Source organism: Macaca thibetana, chromosome 1 (genome assembly GCF_024542745.1).
Source record: "Macaca thibetana thibetana isolate TM-01 chromosome 1, ASM2454274v1, whole genome shotgun sequence".
Lineage (NCBI taxonomy): Eukaryota > Metazoa > Chordata > Mammalia > Primates > Cercopithecidae > Macaca > Macaca thibetana.
The window spans coordinates 182,960,716-182,981,946 of NC_065578.1; the positions used below are offsets into that span (position 1 = coordinate 182,960,716).

The window sequence follows — 21,231 nt, forward strand, 5'->3', positions numbered from 1 at the left end:
TAATTATAATTTACTGTGCCTAAATATAATTTTTTAACTATAAAAAAATAGTATGTATGGGATTTGGTACTAGCCACCATTCAGGCATTCACTGGGAATCTTGAAATGCATCCCCCTGAAAAGACTCCCTATTCAGTAAATGGTGCTGGGATAACTGGCTAGCCATATGCAGAAGATTGAAGTTGGACCCCTTCCTTACACCATATACAAAAATTAACTCAAGATAGATTAAAGACTTAAATGTAAAACCCAAAACTATTATAACCCTGGAAGACAACCTAGGCAATACCATCCTGGACATAGAAACTGGCAAAGATTTCATGACAAAGACATCAAAAGCAATTGCAACAAAAGCAAAAATTGACAAATAGGATCTAATTAACTTAAGAGCCTCTGCAGAGCAAAAGAAACTATCAATAAATAGACAACCTATAGAATGGGAGAATATATTTGCAAACTATTTATCTAACAAAGGTCTAATACCCAGCATCTGTAATGAACTTAAATTTACAAGAGAAAAACAACCCCATTAAAAAGTGGACAAAAAACAGGGACAGACACTTTTCAAAAGAAGACATACACGAAGCCAACAAGCATATGAAAAAAGTATCACTGATCATTAGAGATCATTATCACTGATCATTAGAGAAACACAAATCAAACCCACGAGACACCATCTCACACAAGTCAGAATAACTGTTACTAAAAAGTCCAAAAATAACTGATGCTGGCAAGGTTGTGGAGAAAAGGGAACACCTATTCACTGTTGGTGGGAGTGTAAATTAGTTCAGCTGTTATGGAAAGCAGTATGGCGATTCTTCAAAGAGCTAAAAGCAGAACTACCATTCAACCCAGCAATCCCATTAATGGGTATGTACCAAGAGGTTCATAAATCATTCTACCACAAAGACACATGCATGCGAATGTTCATTGCAGCACTATTCACAATAGCAAAGACGTGGAATCAACCTAAATGCCCATCAGTGACAGACTAAAGAAAATGTGGTACATATACATCACAGAATGTTATGCAGCCATAAAAAAGAACAAGCTCCTGTATTTTGCAAGAACGTGGATGGAGCTGGAGGCTATTATCCATAGCAAACTAATGCAGGAACAGAAAACCAAATACTACACGTTCTCATTTGTAAGTGGGAGCTACATAATAAGAATTCATGAACACAAGGAAGGGAACAATAGACACTGACTGGGGTCTGCTTGAGGGTGGAGGATGAAGGGTGGGAGGAGGGAGAGAAGAAGAAAAGATAACTGTTGAGTACTGGGCTTAATACCTGATGAAATAATTTGTATAACCCCTGTGACATGAGTTTACCTGTGTAACAAACCTTCACATGTACCCCCAATTCTAAAATAAAAGTTAAAAAAAAAGGAAAGAAATGTATCCCCCTCGGATAAAAGGGGACTACTGTACCAAGACTTTAGTATTATTTAAGTCCTGGAACTTGGAGTCATTTTGTAAGTATTTGTTGACTAATGAAACAAATTTATTCATTCCCTTATGCAAAGAAATCTCTACATCTGCAAAAACATAGGCAGAGTTTCTGGGTTAACAAAAAGACAAATGCCAATGCAAAGGAAGTCTGAAAATTGTGGAGAAAGATGATTAAACCAGTATTTACAGATCAAACATTTTGATCGTTTTCCGCAAAGTATGTTTTTCTGTATTAGCTCATTGTATCCTTACAGGAATGTGTGTGGTGTTATCCTCATTTTACAGTTGAGGAAACTAAAGCTCAGAGAGGTTATGTGAATTGCTTGAGGACACAAAGCTAGTAAGTGGTGTAACCAGGGTTCACAGCCCCCTGGTATTTTAACTGCAGATTCCACTCTTTTTTTCCTGCATTATGTTGCCGTTGTACTTTATCATACTGACTCAGTGCTTCTAGAATTCATAGCTATCGGATGCGTTTTATGAGGATATAGTAATAAGTTCGTCATATCTTCTATATTATATATAATGAAATTCATATATGTAGATGACATTTCGTTCATCAGGCTTTTCCTTTCAGTGTAACTTTTAACCCGTATTCCTATTCACTATTTTCTTTAATCAGTTATTTTTCTGTCAGTTTTATATTGAATAGTCACTTCTTTTGTTAAGTTTATATCTGAGAATGAACAGCTGGCTCACAGTACAGTGTGAATCAAGTTCAAATTACTTTGAGTTCAGAGAACACCCAGTGTCATCTTATTTTTACATCTAACTGAATTATAGGACACTGTCAAAGTGTTATGACCTGCTATAGTAAATTGCTCCTCCTTAATGGTCCCCTGGCTACATTCTCTCTTGGTATTGCTATTAGCCAGAAATTGTTGACGTTTTGTACTATTGTAAGCTTGAAAACAAAAGAATTAGTTTTTATTCCCAGGAAAATCTACCTTCTTCACTATAAAGGTTTCTAAATGTCTAAGCTACCTTACAACTGAATCATCACATTTTGTAGTCTAACGTTAATGGTACCCTCAGAATTGAATTAATTCTGTAATTCTTTAAATTTTTAAAATGTCAGGCAATTCTTCCTCATTGAATTCAGGAAATGAGTTAATCATCTGCCTTAAAAGAACTAACTTGTTTGAATGTTGAACTGGTGGATCATTGATGGTTTCTGAGATGTATTTTTTAAATAAGTATGTACATGTCATAAAATATATTTTGGTATGCCTAGTGTTGCTAAACTGTAAATGCTCTTTTAAATGTAACATTATAAGAACCAATTAATGATGAAGGAATTACACAGAATAACAAAATGCTTGCAAATGAGACCAAGCAATTTGCTTAGTTATACTAAGTAAACAGACTAAGTTCTAGAAATAGTCATTATTGCTTTTGATCAAACTGATATACTCACAGTGGTTAATGCCTGAAAGATGGGAAAAAGATAATTAAGAAAAAACTCTTCAAAGAAAAGTAATTTTTTCCATAAAATAATTACTACAGAATACGGAGCATATTTAAATATACTTATGGACCATATGCATGTATACATGTATAGAGATCGTTTATGCACAAATAGATTCAGTAGAAAATTTGATGGCTATTGTGGACTGTAGGTAAACAATGAGATGGCAATGTAGTGTTGCTCTTAGAAAGTCAATTTAATGCTGCCATTATAGTAACAGGAATATAATCTATAAAGGCCAGGGCAAAGTACTGTTATATATGTAGTGATTATTAGGATGTAATTAATATAACACATAAAGCTTACATTTTTGTATTTCAAAAAGGATGTTGATAAATTTGAAGACTCCAGAGAAGGATTTTTTAAAATCAGTAGTTTGGAAATGGAGTTTTTGAGGAAAGTCTCATGGTCACAAAACAGTACAAGTCATGTGCAGCCCATAGATCTATTTTTGTTTGACACCTGTAGTGTTAGTCCACAATTTATTTATAATTAACTGTCAATTTCATATAAAAGTACAGATTTTAGGCTTCTCTTGAAAAATCTGCAAATATGGCAATCATGGGCACATTCTTCCGTCAACTAGAGCTGAGTACCTACTGCCCTCTATTGACAGGCTTTGAGCTCTTCAGTTTCCCTGACCCAGTTGACCTTAGTCTTTTATATTTTTGCCTGAAGACTTTTGAGGAGTTTATAACCTTGTGTTTGGAAAGACTGTGTTTGGAGTCACATTACCTGAGTTCCAATTTCTCTTCTGCCACTAACTGTGTGACCTTGAATAAATAATAATTGCAAAATCTTAAAAGTAGGAATTGGCCAGGCGCGGTGGCTCACACCTGTAATCCCAGCACTTTGGGAGGCCGAAGCAGGCGGATCATGAGATCAGGAGATCGAGACCATCCTGGCTAACGTGGTGAAACCCCATCTCTACAAAAAATACAAAAAATTAGCCAGGCGTGGTAGCAGACATCTGTAGTCCCGGCTACTTGGGAGGCTGAGGCAGAATGGCGTGAACCCGGGAGGCAGAGCTTGCAGTGGCACACGCCTATAGTCCCAGCTACTTGGGAGGCTGAGGCAGGAGAATCACTAGAACCCAGGTGGCAGAGGTTGCATTGAGCCAAGATCGTGCTACTGCACTCCAGCCAGGGCAACAAAGTGAGACTCCATCTCAAAAAAAAAAAAATGTAGAAAAGAATTTAAAGATCATCTGGTTCAACTCCCACGTGATGCAGGACTCCTCTCCGCTAAATTTCCAAAAGATGGTTAAGCCAGCTAGCCTGTCTGAAGATTTCTGTTTACTTCACAAAATAGCCTATTCTGTTTCAGAAAGCGCTAATTATTAGAAATTTCTCCTACCTGTTAAATCTATGTCTGCCTACCTATAACTCACTCTGGTTTTAGTTCTGACTCTTAAAACTATGAAGAAAAGCCATATCTCCCAAGTGACAACCATTCTGTTATTTGAAGACAGTAGTCATTTTCTTCCTAAGTTTTCTCCAAATTAGTTTCACCAATCTAGTGGCTCATTACTGAATTGAATCAGTGTCCCCCCTTTTTTTTTTTTTTTTTTTTTTTTGAGACGGAGTCTCGCTCTGTCGCCCGGGCTGGAGTGCAGTGGCCGGATCTCGGCTCACTGCAAGCTCCGCCTCCCGGGTTTACGCCATTCTCCTGCCTCAGCCTCCTGAGTAGCTAGGACTATACAGTGTCCCTTTTTAAACATGCAACACTAAAAACTTACATTATGTAAGATGTCTTATCACTGGTAAGGAACAGAGTAGAGCTATAACGTAATAGATGTGACATCAAAGGCAAGGTATCTGCCTTTACTGTTCCTCTTAAAGGGTAGCTTATCTGTAAAATGTGCTAGACCATCAATGAGTGAATGGTTTTGTAGCAAATCACTGTATAGATGTAGATATTATATTAGCCCAATATTAGCCAGACAAGTTATAGAGTTTCATTGTAGACTTAGTGCCCAGTGTTTATTGTAGCATTGTTTTAAATATTTGCCATCCCTTTTTTTAAAAAAAGTAAAGAAAAAGCAGGAAAAAAGGCTTAGACATATCTTGTATTCTTGTTGGTATTATGGCATTTGTCAGTGTGTTCATACTTTTAAATTTTCTAGTACTTGCCGACTTAATCCCATGAGCTCACTTCTAATATCAGTAAAGGGTATGAGCTGTCTGTGTGGTTCAAGCTGCCACTTGAGGGTTTCTCCATCTTGTGGAGCTTTCTAATGGAATTCAAGGTTCTCTCTAAGGGTGAGCATTACGAAGCCTCCCCTGGCTGCTATGGGAGGAGGAAGTGCACCATAGGTTCAAGGACACATGTGAAGTTTAATGTGCACAAGCATGCTCCCGCTCCTGCTCCTGCTCCTGCTCCTGCTCCTGCTCCTGCTTACTCTGATTGGCAAGGTTAACTCTGAGAAGCTGCTGCTTTTTAAAGTGATTTGATTAGACTCACCACTTCATTCCTTTCACTCCTCCCTCCCAAGAATCAAACCACCACTTTGTCTTTGCAATCTTTGCTTTGCCAGTTACATTTTCTCTCCTTTTTTCCTGCTTTTGCATCAACTTTTAATATTTTGTAAAACAAAATAAGGAACTCGAAAGTAAAGTAACTTGCCTCACTGAAAGGTTTGACATGAAAAATTTCCATATTTTTGTTTTCTACACGTATAAATTACAGATCTCTTATTTCATTTTCACGTACCTCGTAACATAAGGAAAAATAGAATTATTATTCACGTTAGTTCACTTAGATAATTCCACAGTCCTCTATCACAATTTATTTTGTACATAATGAATTCTTTTCACACAATTCTTTAAAAAATAACCTTTTAATTACAAAAACTTCTACAAGGTGCAAAAATAAAGAGAATATCTAGTTTCAGCAATTACCAATTTGTGGCTAATCCTGTTTAATCTGTACTGCTATCTCACAGCAGTGATCGTTAACCATTTTAGGAAGAATATGAGGAAAGCTATGAACACCAGAGAAAAAGGACATAGATGTTAAATTTTTGCAAAATATGTTAATAAGCTAATACATTTGCCAGAGCCCTTCCATGGATATCCTAGGAATGCAAGAATTCAGAGTAAGAATCCCTGCGTCCCAGCAAAGAGAATATTAAGGTTTCTCAACTTTTCTAGTCACCTGAGTGTTGGGATTTGGGATTAGCATAGATTCTATGCCAACAGTGATGAAGTTAAGCCAATGGAAGGATCTTTGTAATGATTAAATATTCATTATGTAATTTCTTTTCTAAATATACTTCCTTACTGCAATGTTTAGCTTCTTTTCCCTTTGGTTGCTTATTAGTTTGTCTTTTTTAAATTAGTAGTATTTTTACCAGCGTTGATAGATTTGGTGAAGACTTTGAACCTTCTCAACTCTTAAGGCCTACCAACTCAGAATTTTATCTGGAGCTTCTGAGTTATCATTGCCAACAGCTAAGAAAGAAAAACTACATCTCCCTATATATGAAGGATAGAATGATTAATAGTGAATGCATTAGGAACTTAAGTAGTCAAGCTAGGGTTTCCATAAAAGAAGATACTAGCACTTGAATATGAATTTAATTATTAAAGCATATTTATTTAAGGTATAGAGATAGCTGATTGTTACATGACGAAATGGTCATGTTTCTTTTTCCCATCCTGTTTCACCTCCTTTTGTCAGCTGGCATTTGGTCTCCCTTTGGAGCAGCTGTGGTCATAGGGTAAACTCAAAACATAGCAGTTAGTAAAGTGGCACTAGCAGCCTGAGGATTTCCCTGTAGAACTCTCTCATTGTTGAATCTCATACCATCTGGCCCTGATGTGAGCTAAAAGTACTTTTTAAATGCACGTAATAAAAGAATAGTTGATATAACTTAATTATTCATTATTCCATTTGAAAACACTAAGTATTTTGCCTTTAGCACAGTTTCTTTTCTCTCTCTCCCTCTCTTTTTATTTGGTGTGGAGAGCTAGGGAATGGATAATGTACATTTCTCTCTTTAGTATGATTAAAAATATTTCTATTAAGGTGATGATTCAGGAGAGGAACCACCTTCATTTATAGATAGTCATGTGTCTATCTCAGAGTAGATTCTCATTTTTTTAAAGTTCCCTATTGTGGTGTTCCCTCTATAACAATTTGTGGTTGGCAGTACTTTTAATATTTTATTGAATGGGGGTGGGGGGGGAATCAACAGCAACAATATAAAACCTAGAGTGTTCAACAAATACAACAAAATAAAGATATGTTCAAAGAAAGTGTAGACTACCTCTTTATTATGTTTCTAAGGATGTATGTAATCCATATAACATATAAAAAACCCTGGTTTTATTAATTGATGTTTCTGTAATGTCTTGAAAGTTGTAAAATGTGGGGTTTTACCCCATTTTAGGCATCTATCTGCATGGCTTGGGAATACACAGTATCTGTTGTTGCTAGATAGCATCTCCATTGGAAGGCTGTTGAATGCCTAATCTCTGTGCTCTCCTTTGGAGTTGGCTTTCTTCAAGGCCAAATCCCTTAAGAAATTGTTCAAGAAGCTCAACACAGAGGCATCACTTATAGAAGTGTACTAATCATTACTTTTAATACATTTTAAAACATTTCTTTTAAAAAAGTGTCTATAAAATTTGTTTGAAATATTTTACGATTCCATTATGTGTTTACAGATTCTACAGATATTTTACAGATTCCATTATTTGTTTGTTATTTGGCCTGAGGTCTCGTTCTCTGCTCTTTGAGGTAGCGCCCTGACATCCTCTCAATATAGAGAAGCCTAAGCATATCTAAGCACCTGTTTAAAAAAAAAAAAAAAAAAAGTTGCTTGTAACAAAAACTATCCCACCTACAATTTATTAAACCTTGACATACTGCATTACTTAAGAGTTCTCAGAGAAAATTAAAACCCTTTTGACTGGGCTTTGCAATGCAGGGAAATTTTTAGTGACATTTAAAAGGTTTCTCTTGTGTTCCTCTAATGGGATAAATAAAAAAGGCTTGTTTTAGCCCAGCAAATGGGGGGACAATCCAATTTCCTTGATTCCATCAAGACACTCTTAAAGCATTAGCCTGTGCAGTAAAAAAAATTCAACTGACCCCCTTTGCCTGATGGCTTTGAAAAGTGTCCTGATGTGTAGGTATTTGCCCAACACAGCATACTTGCTTATTACTCTTCCAACACATCCGTTGATGGAAAAACCTTATGTGAAGCTCCAATAAATGTCAGTTTCTGTTATAGAACTATAAAAACAGTGCACCAGACTATAATGCTCTCCTTGATGGGTAGCCTTTCACTTGAAGATGAAAGGAAATTCTGCCAAGTATGTTTAAATTTTAAAATTAAGGAATAAGATAATATTATTTTAAATAATATTTTAGTAAATTTTTTGTCACATTTAATTACTTCACAAAGGTTGACTTCTGTTTTTCCAAAAGATAGTGCTCCTTTACAGAGAATTTACTAGCATAGGGCAGTGGTTCTCGATTGTTAGACTGCATTAGAATTACATAAAGCTTGTTAAAATAAATTGCTGGGCCCCACCCCAGAGTTTGTGATTAGTTAGGTCTCTGGTGGAGCCTGAAAATTTCCGTTTTTAACAAGTTCCCAGGTGAAACTGATACTGCAGGTCTGGGACCCACAGTTGGAGAACCACTGGCCAAGGGGATGTGTGAAAAGAGATACCTCGGATTAGCGGTTCAGATTTTGAATCAAATCAGTTAGTTCTGAAAGTCATTAACATCTGAGAGCATCCTAATGGGTGAAAAATGTGCTGATGGATACCAATACAGTCTTGAGTGGATGGGCATTTTTTGGACATTTGTCTTCTTAATTGGCAGTTTTTAAAACCCAGTCTGAAGGGGGGAAATCACATGAAAATAGAACTTTCATTTTAGAGAAGGTGCAGAAGAGAAAACTTGGGTCCCTGTGTGTTCTTTTAAAGAATAGAAACTGAATGTGTTTTCTATAACCAATTGCATAATAAAGCTATTGTTTATATCCTATTAAAAAAGTTCTTTTTATCAAAACTTCTGCCTTTAACTATGTAAAAACCCAAAGTACCCTGTTATTCAATAAAAAATTAAAAAGTATGTTTGATATTCTGATTTTTAAAAAATTGATTATTTTTACGTAGTAAATAATTGTGTTATCCAGAGTATCTCACTCTCTGTGTCCATAATAATTTACCTAAAAATACTTAGAATTGATGTGTAATGGTCTCCTCTAGAGTCTAAAGAGTTACATGCTGTTTATTCATCTGTTCTTAAAATGCACTTTGGAAATAAATAGGAGACAAAAAAAAAATTCACCATTATTTGACAAGAAGAAATTCTAAGAGAGAGAGATTTGTTGACTTATCCAAAAATCATAACAGCAAAACAAGAATAAAAGAGGCTTAGGAACCTAGAATGGACCCTACTGAAAGAAGGTAGTCCAGCAACCAGTCTCATTTTCTTCTGGTGGAAAAATACATATGATGATGAGTACATGTATGTCTTCTAAATGTCTAAAATGTCTAAATACTTGGTAGTAATTCATAATTTTCTTTTGTTTAACACTTTTCTTCCATCAGTCCAAGTAAATTCCATCCTAACAAATCCTTTTCATAAAACAATACAGGCATCTTATATTTGCATAACACTTTGTATTTTTATAGGGGGTTTTACATACATTGATTTCGTGTCATCCTCAAAGCTATTTTTTTTAATGGTTTCCTTCTAAAGTCCTGGAAATATTGTACAATAGCGATACGGGGAGGCCAAAAAAATCCATCTCACTCATATTATAAATATTTTTGTTTTATTTATTGGCACTGTCACCTTTTAAAAAATATATGTTGAATTTGTGACTAGCTTTCAAGTAAAATAAATGTTATTTTAAAAGAGTTATCAGTCGCTTTGTGCTTCCTTTGGGATTATTAAGGGTACTATCTGCATTACTTAAAACTCAGTTTGAAAATAATTAAAGGTGACTTTGAAATTGCTGTGGGTTAAATGAATGAAATCAGGTAATCAGCACTTTTCTGGAGCCCTTCTGCATTTCCCTAGAGTCCTTGGAGCCCTGTATTTTGTGATTCCCTTCCAGCACCTTTCTTCTTTTTTTTTTTTGTCCTCAGCAAAGGATAGGTAAATCAAGTCAAATGATAATTTTCCACATTGTACTGGTATTATTAAGCTTAAGTTTACCTCTGGTGCAGTGAGTACTGAAGATGGAGTGCAGTGAAGACTGTATAGAGGAGGTCAGTGCAGAAGTGGTAGCAGTTAATCTCTCCACTGCTCTGATATCCGACAGCTGGTCTGACATGGGCCTGGTGCCAGCAGTGTCTTTACAGGCTTTGTGGCAGAGATTATTCAAAGGAGATTAATCCCTCTAAACCCCTTATATTTTAATTATTTCTGTATGTATTTATAAAACCTGCAGTCTGCTAGTTTCAGGACACAACTGTTCAAGCCCTCATCTTTAACCTGGTTTCCGTAATGAGACAAAATATATTTCTTTTACCACAAAGAGTATATCGTTGATTTGATTTTGTTATTAAAATTGTTTTATTTTGGGGTGTTTTTTGGTTTTGGTTGTTTTTGGTTTCTGTATGATATTGCTAATGTTACTTTTTTTTTTTTTTTAAGGATAACCAAAGTAATATTACTTATTTTAGAATATCTGCTAAAATACTGTGGATTTCTTTCTTTTTTTTGTTTTTTTTTTTGAGATGGAGTCTTGCTCTGTTGCCCAGGCTGAAGTGCAATGGTGCGATCTCAGCTCACCGCAACCTCCACCTCCTGGGTTCAAGCAATTCTCTTGCCTCAGCCTCCTGAGTAGCTGGGATTACAGGCACACGCCACCATGCCCAGCTAATTTTTGTATTTTTAGTAGAGGTGGGGTTTCACCATGTTGGTCACGCTGATCTCGAACTCCTGACCTCAGGATCCCCCTACCTTGGCCTCCCAAAGTGCTGGGTTTACAGGTGTGAGCCACCGTGCTCGGCCCTAAAATGCTGTTTTTGTATTACATGATAGAAGTCTAAAGTTGCAGACATGTAGAATGTGAAAACCTCTCTGTTAAAAACAACATGCCCTTCAAGGAATTTTTTTTTTTAATGGCTGCCATACTTTCCAGCATTGTTAGGCAACTTTATCCCTGACCAGGGTATCCAGAACAATGATTTCTCTCTGCCCAATTTATGTTATTGAGGGCTATAAAATTTTACTCCAAATTCAAGAGTTCACACAATAGGAACAACCAAAGAATTACAAGAGCTTATTAAATAAGCTCTGCTGGCAAGAGCATCAAGTCTCTAGCACCATGAAAGCCTTGCCAAGTCTTTCACCTGTAGGGAAGCAGTTCTGCTTCTTCACGCACACTGTTGCTCCTTCTTTCATATACTGAGAAGAGGAAGACTTTGAGGATCATCTTCCTGAAAGTCTTCCAGCTTCTAGGGAATCTCTAGTGAGACCTGTCTTGATGTGTGCTGGTGATAGAATGTGTTTGTGATATTTGTATCTTCAAAACACTTGTTTTAGATCATTTAATCTTAGTATAAAGTTGCTGTTTTGATTGTTGAGGCTGTCCTCTCTTCTCTTAGTTGTATTTCTTCATGCTTATCTGAATGAATGTTGGCAGCATATTTGGGGCAGGGATGCAGAGGGATCTTGGCTAGCCAGAATATTAGTAGCTTGTGTTTTATTATCCAAATTGAACAGTACTTTTTGCTTGTGCTCTAGAAATGGGAATTAGACATTAGTATCTCAAAACTTGCCATTTCTTTACTTATTCCATTTGTATCAAGGAACATAAATTTAAGCACTAACTCTGCTGTTTGGCATGCTATCAATTGGGGCAGGTGATTTAATCTTGTTGAACTTGACTTTCCTTATCCACGAAATATAGCTACTAATACCTACCTTACTTATTTCAGGATGTTAGTTTCAAATAAGTTGGCATATATAAAGTGTTGTGTAAAATGATATATAAATGTTTTAATTTTCTTAAAGAACAGCATGTCTGAATCAAGAAAGATCTGTGGAAAGCTCAGTAGTGTTAAAAATATTTTATGCCGTTGATATCTTGTAAATGATTTTTTTAATTGGTGTTAGTTGAGCTTTTTCCTTGTCTCTTTCCAAATAATGTAATCTTCTCTTCCTGTTAGTCATTGTTAGTTTTCAAAAATGTCTTTTACTGTAATGGTTATGATAGAAGTGTAACCGTAAGGAATTAGATTATAATATCATTATACCTAATATAAACAATCTTATTTTTCCTTTTTTTTTTTTTTTTTTTTTCTTTTGAGACAAGGTCTGACTCTGTTGCCCAGGCTGGAGTGCAGTGGCTTAATCTTGGCTCACTGCAACTTCCGCTGCCCGGGCTCAAGCCATCCTCTCACCTGAGCCTCCCAAGTGGCTGGAACTACAAGTACACACCACCACAACCTGGCTGATTTTTGTGTTTTGTTTTTTTTTTTTTTTTTTTTTTTTTGTAGAGATGGGGTTTCGCCATACTGCCCAGGTTGGTCTTGAACTTACGAACTCAAGCAATTCAGCTGCTGCAGCCTCCCAAAGTGCTGGGATTACAGGCGGAAACCAGCACGCCCATCCAACAATCTGTTTTCATTATATGATATATTATCATATTTGAACTGATCTAAACTTCCTGTATATACAATGTTAATTTTAAAAATTATAACAATAGGCCGGGCATAGTGGTTCACACCTGTAATCTCAGCACTTTGGGAGGCTGAGACAGGTGGATAGCTTGAGCCCAGGTGTTCAAGACTAGTCTGAGTGACATGGTAAAACCCCATCTCTACAAAAAGTACAAAAAATAGCTGGGCATGGTGGCACACACCTGTAGTTTCAGCTACTTGGAAGGCTGAGGTGGCAGGATCACCTGAGTCCAGGGAGGTCAAGGCTGCAGTGAGTCGTGATCATGCCACTGCACTCCAGCCTGGGTGACAGAGTAAGACCCTGTCTTAAAAATTATAACAATAGGTCGGGCGCAGTGGCTCTTTCTAATCCCTGCACTTTGGGAGGCCAAGGCACGTGGGTCACTTGAGGTCAGGAGTTCGAGACCAGCCTGACCAATATGGTGAAACCCGTCTTTACTAAAAATACAAAAAAAATTAGCCGGGCATGGTGGTGTGCACCTGTAGTCCCAGCTACTCAGGAGGCTGAGACAGGAGAATCGCTTGAAACCCGGGAGGCAGAGGTTATAGTGAGCCGAGATCGTGCTACTGCATCCTAGTCTGGGCAATAGAGCAAGACTCCGTCTCAAAAAAAAAAAAAAAAAAAAATTATAGCAATATGACAGATTCTGTTCGAAGCTAGGGAAATCCGTAGTTAGAAATTCTTATATGACTTGAAGACAATTGGAATATGCTTCAAAGTTTTAAACAGAGTAGTGGCTTGCATAAGACAATGCTTGCAAAAGGGATGGGAGACTAGATAAATTATTAAGGAAGCTCTTGTAGGAGTTAGTGGTTTAGGAAGTGAGGGCCTGGATAGAGTTCACTAGTGTAGAAAAAGAAGGAACCAGAGATATATAGTACAGAAGGAGAATTCAATTAACCTCACTTGATGAAAGATAATATAAAAAATAAAAGAGAAGTTGAGCGTGACTTCAAAGCCATGGGCAAAAAAAAACTGAGCTCTGGTTTTGACATGACTAATTTTAGTGAGCTATTATGACATCCTTGCTGAAATCTCCTAAAGAAAAAGAAAATTCAGTACAGGACATGCATATAAAGATGTTTTCCAAAAAGAATGGTAACATATTCAAAGAGAAGAATGAATCTTAAGATCAGAATACTGTAAAACCTCCATATACATATGAAGATACACAGAGAAACCCTTGAAATTCCAGTCATATTTAAGAGCATAAGGTTGGGAGCCAGAGACCTTCTAAGTTCTGCCTCTGCCACTTACAAATCATGTGACCTTGGACAAGTTACTTAACCTGACTAAGCGTAAGTTTCTTCATTTGTGAAATGAGATAACTTAGTACCTATTTCATAAGGTGGTTGGGTGGGATTAATAAAAGAACTCATGTAAAAATTGCCTAGTGCAGTAAACAGCATTAGCCACTACTATCATTGTTTTTACTCACAATTGACATAAATCTTTTTTGTCGTTGTTATATTGACAGTATATAGCATGCAGAAAGTTATACAAAATAAGGTATTATTGAAGCCACCTAGAATACTGCATCTTTGTGTGCTTTACTATTCAGAGACTATGCTGCGTATGTCTTTATTATAGAATTCTAATTCATACATGACTTGGAGGACGTGTTTTGTTCTTATTCTTTTAAAACTATATCAGAAATAAGACCTTATTATTTGGTTCTTAGTTGTACAGTCGTACACAAAAGTTGTTAAATTACAGAAGGTCTGGTAGATAGCGGTACAGCAGGGGAATAAACTAAAGCTGACATTTATTGAGAATCTATTCCCCTTAATACAGTCATTCATTCTTCTTAAAATCAGTCACTTATACTAGGAAAAAAAGCTCAAAATAGTTTTATCTTTGAATGCATGGGTTTTGTTACTTTTCTTTCATTGGCAGTCCTACTTTATCAGGGCCCTAAAGAAAGCAGCTTATTTAACATTTCTTTAGGAGACCCGGGAAAGAATTTAGGCGGCAAGACTAATGTGTACAGTAAAAATAGAAGTAAAAATCTTTCCATGTTTTTAAACGTTTTTTAAAATTACCATATCCCCTAGTCCATAGCAAGTGTTTAAAAAAAAAAAAATACCATAAAGGGGGATGGAAGGCTTGTGGGTGGTGATGAAACCACATTTGATAATATTTATAGGCAAATAGTTATGAATAAATTACAGTACTCAAAACTGACATTGTGGCTTCAGGGTAAATAGAGGGTTAAATCTCTGAGCTGTAGAAGCAGATTGTGTTTTCCTTTTGTGATCTGGGCTGACAAGACATCAGTATTCTATTCATCTGTTGGGAATTAGGCTGTTAATCCAATCAATGACTCTTGAGTGAGCTGTGGCCTACCTCCCCCACTGGGGAACAATCGGATCAAACTGCAGATTGTTTAAGAGCACAGTGCTGTCCTCATGTCAGGTGGAATTCTCAAACGTTCCCTGGTGAATTGGGGATAGGGAAAGCTGTCTTGGCCCATTTATCCTGCTCCTTAAATAACCAGGTATCTGCCTTATCCATACGAAAGCATTTGGCAGTAGTGACAACAGGAATGCAATAGAAATCCATTAACTTTAACTCACAAAAGTGTGGATGAAGGGAGGAAATGTTTTCAAACACCCACAAAACAATCTATATTAAAAGTTATTTTGCTTTCTTGATATTTGTTCTGTTCCTTAAACCTTAAATCATTTTCTTTGCTGGGCTTTTATTTATTTATTTATTTTTTTGGTTATTAACTGTTTTATGTTACTGAATTTTTTTAACCACCACAAGCTCTTTTTGTATTTTTACCCTGCCCTGCATATATTTTTGTAAGTCAGCAGGGTACAAATAAATTTTTAATATAGATTATGGGCACACTAATTAAATAAAATTTTAATTTTAAAATATCTTTCTCTGAGGAATGCTAATTAAATACAATTTTAATTTTAAAATATCTTGAGCATACATAATTCTGACATCTTTTGCAGCCTAGCAAAATTTGATTTCTAATTACTGATTTAATAGGCCATTAAGTACATTTGGAAATTATTATTGAACTGATTGGATAGATGTTCAGAGTTGCAGTTGTCTTCTATGAAATGCTGCCCAAATTTTTTCTGTTAACCAGTAAGGTGACATGGGCTATCACAGAGTAAAACATCTAAAATGACAAAAAGAGGCCGGGCGCGGTGGCTCACGCCTGTAATCCCAGCACTTTGGGAGGCCGAGGCGGGCGGATCACAAGGTCAGGAGATCGAGACCACGGTGAAACCCCGTCTCTACTAAAAATACAAAAAAAAAATTAGCCGGGCGCGGTGGCGGGCGCCTGTAGTCCCAGCTACTCAGGAGGCTGAGGCAGGAGAATGGCGTAAACCCAGGAGGCGGAGCTTGCAGTGAGCCGAGATCGCGCCACTGCACTCCAGCCTGGGCGACAGAGCGAGACTCCGTCTCAAAAAAAAAAAAAAAAAAAAAAAAAAATGACAAAAAGAAATTCTTGAGAAGTACTTACTAACCAATCTTAGTGAAGATAAGCTTAAATAATAATTTTATTATTTTCTGTCTGTATTATGTAAGAATATCCCAAAAAGAATTTCCTAAGTCAGCCAAATTTATCCATTCATTCTGTGGATATTTAGTGTCTACCTTTTATGTACCCCATACCTCTTCTAGGCATTAGAATTATAGTAAACAAGAGAAGATTCGTGTTCTTTTGGAGCATACATTCTAATGAAGAAAGTATGCCAAAAACAAGATAGTATCAGTTAAGTTCTAAGAAATAAAATAGTGGTGGTGACTGGGCACGGTGCCTCACTCCTGTAATCCCAGCACTTTGGGAGGCCAGGGCAGGCAGATCACGAGGTCCGGAGGTTGAGACTATCCTGGCTAACACGGTGAAACCCCCATCTCTACTAAAATACAAAAAATTAGCTGGTCATGGTGGCAGGCGCCTGTAGTCCCAGCTAGTCGCGAGGCTGAGGCAGGAGAATGGCATGAACCCGGGAGGCAGAGCTTGCAGTGAGCCAAGATTGCGCCACTGCACTCCAGCCTGGGTGAGAGCGAGACTCCGTCTCAAGGAAAAAAAAAAAAGAAAGAAAGAAAAGAAAATAGTGGCGGTTACTTTAAAGAGTGATCAGGTAAGACTTTACTGAGAAAATGACAAGCTGAGAATTCAATGCAGAGAAGTTGCTGTAAGTCGTGATAAAAAGTCCCTGAAGTAGGAATGAGCTTGACATACCAAGAACAAGCTACTTAAAGGTACACTATTCTCCAGGCCAGTAAGTTTCAGACCTGGTTATTGAATTTTCTGGGGAACTTTGTAAAAATAAAGGTATCTGAGCCTTCATCCTTAGATATGCTGATTCAGCAGGGCTGAATGGGATGTACCCTGTGTATAAAGTACAGTGAACAGTGTTGAAAATCTTATATCTAGTTAATGTAGTTTCTTCCCTTGTACATATCACACACTTGCTGTATCAGTGCCTTTGGTCATGTTTGTTCTTTACCTGTAGTGTTTACCCTTACTGTCTCTCACATACTTCCATCCACACTGTCTCAAATGCCATCTGCTTTTTAAGACCCCCTCTCAGTAGAAAGCAGAGTAACACTTGCATTCTTCCAAAGAATGTTGAACCCAAATCTAACAAAACCTATAAAAAATGTGGCTGGGTACGGAGGCTCACACCTGTAATCCCAGCTTTTGGGAGGCCGAGGCGAGTGGATCATCTTAGGTCAGGAGTAAGAGACCAGCCTGGCCAACAAGGTGAAAACCTCCTGATCCTCAGGAGCCTAAGGCAGGAGGATCACTTGAGCCCAGGAGTTTGAGGCCAGCCTGGACAACGTAGCAAGACCTCATCTCTAAAATAATAATAATAATAATAATAAAGCATTCATTTATTCATCCATTCACATTGTTGTGCAATCATTACCACCATCTATCTCCAGAACTTTTTTATCCTCCCAAACTGAAAATTTATGCTCATTAAACAATAAATGCACATTATCCCCACCCCACTTCCTGGCCACCAACATTCTACTTTCTGTCTCTGTGAATTTGACTACTCCATGTACCTCATGTAAGTGGAATTGTAGCATATTTGTCATTTTGTGTCTGGCTTATTTTATTTAGCATAATGTCTTTAAGGCTCATGTTGTAGCATGTGTCAGAATTGCATTCCTTTTTGAGGCCGAATAATATTCAGTTTATGTATGTATATACCATATTTTGTTTATGCTTTCATCTGCTGATGGATATTCATATTGTTCCAACCTTTTAGTTATTGTATGTGATGCCACTGTGAACATGGATATAAAAATACCTGTTCACGTCCCTGCTTTCAATTCTGGAAAGTGGAATTGCTGGATCATAAGATAATTATCTATTTAATTTGTTGAGGAATTGCCAAGCCCTTTTTACAGGAGATACACCGTTTTACATTCTCACTAGCAATACTTGAAGGTTCCACTCTCCCCAAATCCTAGCCAACACTTATCATTTGCTGTGTTTTTGATACTAGCCATCTTAATAGAGATGTGAAGCAGTATCTCATTGCCCTATCCAAAAAAAAAAAAAGTAATATTGGGCCAGATGCAGTGGCTCACGCTTGTAATTCCAGCACTTTGGGAGGCTGAGGCGGGCAGATCACGAGGTCAGGAGATAGAGATCATCATGGCTAACACAGTGAAATCCCATCTCTACTAAAAATACAAAAAATTAGCCGAGCATGATGGCACGCACCTGTAGTCCCAGTTACTCGGGAGGCTGAGGCAGGAGACTTGCTTGAACTCTGGGAGGCAGAGGTTGCAGTGAGCCGAGATTGTGCCGCTGTACTCCAGCCTGGGCGACAGAGTGAGACTCCATCTAAAAAAAAAAAAAGTAATATGTGGCAGGTAACTGACAGCACCCAGATTAAAGGGATACCTGGAAAGTAATATAAGCTATAGAATGACATAAAGATGTCTAGATTGAGAATAAACCTGTATATTTTTATCACTTTTCTATGGAAATAGATATCCATAATTCATCTATATTATATTTCATAGGATTATTTATTATGGTTAAGAGTAATTACTAGAAATTCTGCATATAGATTACCATAATAATAAAATCGGCAATATAAACAGCCCTGAAATTATTAAATTTAACTCAAATATTTTATTAAATACTTACTCCATGACCTGGATACAACAAGACACTAGGAGACACAAGAGGTATAAACTGTGGTTCCTGCACTGACGTCGTTTACTATCTAACTGAGACAGTAGAAAACTCTTTAAATTACTAAAGAACAATTATGAGTCAGACTATAATCAGATCCCATAATGAGAGATCATCTGCAAGTGCATTGGGAGAGGTAAGAGGAAAAAAAAGGGAGAGATTATTAGGGGGCACAGTAGTTAGAGGCATCGTCAGTTATGAATTGCAGCCTGTCTTGTACTGTAAAGGCTAGGTGATATTTGAATGAAGCTGAGGTGTGGAAAGGGACAGGTGGCAGAAATAGCTCAGGCAGACTGTGGAAGCCATAAATACTCAGATTAAGGAATTTGGGTGAGTGTGGATGTGTTTTAAATTAGCACTATAAGGAATTTTTTAGAGTGATTAGTAACAGTGTACAGTTACTAGGAAGAAAGGGAATAGGAAGGAATACCAGTGAAGATACTCTTGTATTAATTTTGGTTATTGATGTTTAATTGACCAGGGATTTGTGTTTCAGGAACAACAATAGAAAATATAGATTGATTTCTCAGATATCTGAACTAGGGTCTCTTAACACATTGAGTGAAATGCTGGGAAGAAATCAGAATTAGGAGTCGGCTAGGCACGGTGGCTCACATCTGTAATCCAAGCACTTTGGGTGGCCAAGGTGGAAGAATCACTTGAGCTTAGAAGTTGGAGACCAGCCTGAGCAACATAGCAAGACCTCATCTTTTCTATTAATACAAGTAAAAAAAAAATTAGCCAGGCATAATGGCCTGCGTTTATAGTCCCAGCTACTTTGGAGGCTGAGGCAGGGAGATCGCTAGAGCCCAGGAGATTGAGGCTGCAGTGAGCTATGATTGCACCACTATACTCCAGCCTGAGCAACAGAGCAAGACCCTGCTCAAAAAAAAAAAAAAAAAAAAAAACACTGGAGAGGATTGAAACACCTTTAGTTGTACTATTATTGTGTAGCCTGGTTGATTACATCAAAATTATGCAGTTGTTAGCGGGGGGAATTAGGAGAATACAAATAGAAAAAAATATATATTTATGTGATTTTCTGATAGCTTAAAGATTTCATAACTTGAGGGAAAAAAATCAGTTTTACAGTGACATTTAGAGGAAAAACCGAAGAAGATTTGAAACATTAATAAAACTCTGCAGGATAGAAAGAGAAGCTAACAAGAATAGGAAGTGATTTATTTCAGGATAAAACAATATTAAAGAGGAAGGCCCACTAATAAACAAGGTCATATGAATCAAACAAAGCCCATCTTTAATGGAAAAATTAAATCCATTTTAAAAAGCTAACTTTAGTGGTTGCTTTGGCAACACATAAAATTTATTATACTAAAAAATTATTTATATGTTTTATACTAAATTAAAAATTTTTACTTATATTTTTTATTATACTAAAAAAAATGGAACAATACAGAGAAGATTAGCATGGCCCCTGACATGCAAATTCGTGAAACGTTCTGTTCTTTTTAATAAGTAAATAAAAGCTGACTTTGTAAGAAGAATTAAGTTAAATAAAGGATACAAAGTTATGATATTAAACAAGTGATAATGCTCTCGCAACATCCTAAAGCGGGTTAAAAAAACTCAGGAAAAATTTTCCCCTTTGCGTATAAATGCTGTGAATAACGTTTTTACTGAAAAGGGTAATATTCAATTATATTTTTGATTCCTAATGATATTTTGTCCTATTAACCTGAGAGAAAAAAAATTATAAGAGCAAAAAGAAAGCTTGTTTGGATTTTATTTGTTGATATGTTGCCTAATACATTTGTCATAAGTTCTTAGTAAAAGCAGTTGAATAAGTAGAAACTAAAGTTTTAGAAGGCTATGGAATATAGCAGACAAGAAATAAGGAATATTTGTATATCAAAAAATGAATTAGACTGTTTAAAAATTGATAGCTTTTTGGACTGAATTTTTAATTAATGGAGGGTTAGGCTTACAATTTACTTCTCCATTCCATCTAAAGCTATCCTATTCAGACACTTCAACATTCATACTAACGCTGACCAGTCTTGGTCTGTGAAAACCCCTCAACCCTGGCTACATTCATTTATACTCCATTTTAACTTACTTGAACACTTAACATCTTTGAGCTTGCTTCCTGTCACAACCTCAAATTCTGAAACTTCTCTAGATCTTAATACTCTTAATAGCTCCCATTTCCTCAGTTGTCCTGATCCTACACTTCTTCATGCCTTAACATGCCTTCTAACTCAGCCTGAACCCCAGGATTAATCATTTCAGTTCATTTTTTGAACTAAGAGTGGTGGTGCCAAGACTAAAACTCACAGTCCAGAGCTCTTGTCACTTCTCCATATTGATGTATTTGCAAGAAAAAGACATACTTCTTTCTCCCAGAGATAACCGCTGCTACCTTCATTGCCATCAAAGTTTTATTTTTAATTTGCCCAAAAGGAACATTAAAAGACAATTAGATCCTAGGATATTAAT

The 21,231-nt window shown here is 36.7% G+C and overlaps 1 protein-coding gene and 1 pseudogene across 2 annotated transcripts in view; both read left to right on the forward strand.

Moving 5' to 3' along the window:
* ACBD6 (acyl-CoA binding domain containing 6) overlaps positions 1–21,231 on the forward strand; it is a 205,966-nt gene that overhangs the window by 133,109 nt on the left and 51,626 nt on the right. The window lies entirely within an intron of this gene.
* Positions 20,152–20,244, forward strand: LOC126944828 (uncharacterized; annotated as a pseudogene).